Source organism: Montipora capricornis, chromosome 6, assembly GCF_036669925.1.
Source record: "Montipora capricornis isolate CH-2021 chromosome 6, ASM3666992v2, whole genome shotgun sequence".
NCBI classification, from domain to species: Eukaryota; Metazoa; Cnidaria; class Anthozoa; order Scleractinia; family Acroporidae; genus Montipora; species Montipora capricornis.
This window is the reverse complement of record NC_090888.1, coordinates 69,654,521-69,657,020: the sequence shown is the minus strand read 5'-3', so window position 1 is coordinate 69,657,020 and position 2,500 is coordinate 69,654,521. Positions and strand designations below refer to the sequence as shown.

Sequence of the window (2,500 nt, the reverse complement as noted above, 5' to 3'; positions counted from 1 at the left end):
TCGCGAGAAATGAAGCTGAAAGAAAGTGGCTTCATCGAGAAAAGAACGTGGAAAATGAACTTTGTCGTCCGTGAAAACAAAGTGACTTAACTACTCGCACTCTTTACTCCTTGTGATCGGCACAACGAGTACAGAGTGAATTTGATACATCTCACGAGTTTGTTTTCAATACTCGTTCTTTCCAACTTTTCATGCACGCAAATCGTTTCCTGAAATTTTCTTACAACATTACGTTAAAAGGAAGCCTTCCCTCCAGTTTGCCGGACGCGGACTTCAAGCATGCTGGCCTCTTTTACCTTGTTATCGGCCAACAAGTTGCCTCCAACCAGTTTCAGTTTTTCAACCTGCTCCTTGCTTCTCTCCCCTGGTTATCGTTGTACAACGCATTTGAGTAAATCCAAGTAAAAGTGCGCTTATTATTATTCCTTGAGTTTCCCACTAACGAAAACATTTTCAATATAGTGCTAATTTTCAGCGTCATGTTTTTCACATAACAAAACCGCAATGTTGAGCAATAGCTCTTGCCATTAAAGGAAACTCGCGGCTGGCTCAAGCCTAGCGCACTACCCTAGCAAGCCTAAAAACCACTAATTGTTCACCAAATTGACGAAGGACGTCACGCAAGCAACATCAATGTGGCTATAACCTTTCACTTCAAAATAGCATAGAATACTATTTGGCATATTTTGTAACCTTTCTTTTCTTTTTTCAGCTCTTCAGTATTTCGAATGAGAAACTAAACCTGAACTCGCCTTTTGTGAAGAACAACATGGGAAGTCAAATCCGTCTCGGCTTGGGAACGAGGTTGCTCGTCACTTAGGCTATGTTTACACGGGACCGTTCGAAACGGTACCGATCTAAAAATCGTGCCGGATAGCCGTTTTGTTCACACGGGACCTGCTAACCGTACCGTCAATCCGTTCCCAATCAGGCCCGATTTCTGGACCTCCGAAAAAGCAGGTCCAGTTTTGGAACCGTTTAGGTTCCAATTCGATCTGTCACCGTGTAAACACCTGGACCGGTTCCTTTCCGTACTAGCAGCGCAATTTAAGCATGGGCCCCATTTTGAAAACTTTTACGTGCATTCTGCGCATGCTTAAATGGTAGAAACCAATGCTTCGGTCACTTCGATCTAGTACCGGATCCGTAACAAATCGGTCTAGTGTGGCCTGCATGACGATTAAAAACGGAACGATCCCGTGTGAACAGAAGTGGTCCGTTCCAGGATCGGGCCGGATCCATTCGGGACCGGTCCCGTTTGAACATAGCCTAAGATAACGGCAATCTCCTCCTCGATTTCTGGTTTCATACTTAGCCGCTTCCAACCTTTGTTACATTCTGCCATGACTCTGTGGCCTCTTTCCGCAGGCCGCATTCGCACAAGGCGTATTATGGAGCTTAAGCAACGACAACGGCGACGGCAACGAGAACGTCATCTCAAAATATACATTCGCGTTATTGTAATCGCTTCGTTACTATTTCAACTTTTTTAATATGACGGGGGAGTGGTAGTTCCTCAAAAATGACGCTGGTAGGAACGGCGCTAATTTAGGGCAGAAAATAAAAATTTATCCTTAAGTAATGACGTTGTCCATAAAACCTCAAATTTGGCTATTTCACGTTGTAGTTTTGCTGACGACGGCAAAGAAATGGACAAAAGTGAAAAACGCACGTGCAGGGCGTGCAAGGCTATTGTTTTTGCCCACTAAATATGTAAATTTGTGACGTTGCCGTCGCCGTTGTCGTTGCTTAAGCTCCCTATTATTAGGGAGCTTAAGCAACGACAACGGCGACGGCAACGAGAACGTCACGAATTTGCATATTTAGTGGTTAAAAACAATAGCTTCGCACGCCCTGCACGTGCGTTTTTCACTTTTGTCCGTTTCGTTGCCGTCGTCAGCAAAACAACAACGTGAAATAGCCAAGTTTTTGGTTTTATGAAGAACGTCAGCACTTGAGGATGAATTTTCATTTTCTCTCCTAAAATGGAGTGCCGTTCCGACTGGTGTCATCTTTGAGGAATCACTACACCCTTGTCATATTAAAAACGTTGAAATAGTCACGAAGCGATTAAAATAACGCAAATTTATATTTTGAGATGACGTTCTCGTTGCCGTCGCCGTTGTCGTTGCTTAAGCTCCCTATTATGGGGAGGCGGACTACCTTAGGCTCCCAGATCGCGAAAATGCCCCGACGCGCTTTTCGCGCGCAGTTTTTTCGCGATTCACAGTCCCGACTATCTTGGAGTCTGGAACAGACTAGAGGCGCAAAGACTGTTATCGGACTTTTTTTCCTTCTTCCCAAAGCTCTCGTTTCGCGCTGAGTATCCAGAAAAAGGACTAGTTCGCAGTTATCTAGGCCACCTCCACAAAGCTATTTATAAAATTTCAAGTGACTGATGACTGAACTTTTCGTTGGTGATGTCATCCTATTGAAAGAGCAATGCACCTGGCTAGCCGTCGGTGATGAGGCAATCAGCAACTTGAGTACCGTACCGTTT

General features: G+C 44.5%; 1 protein-coding gene across 2 annotated transcripts in view; it reads right to left on the bottom strand.

The window, feature by feature from the left end:
• Window positions 1-2,376: 2,376 nt before the first annotated feature.
• LOC138053051 (U3 small nucleolar RNA-associated protein 14 homolog A-like) overlaps window positions 2,377-2,500 on the bottom strand; it is an 18,887-nt gene continuing 18,763 nt past the window's right edge. For both annotated transcript variants that reach the window (XM_068899734.1, XM_068899735.1), the window contains exon 15: window positions 2,377-2,500. This exon is cut by the window's right edge and continues 268 nt beyond it. The gene's annotated coding sequence lies outside the window, so the exon portion shown is untranslated.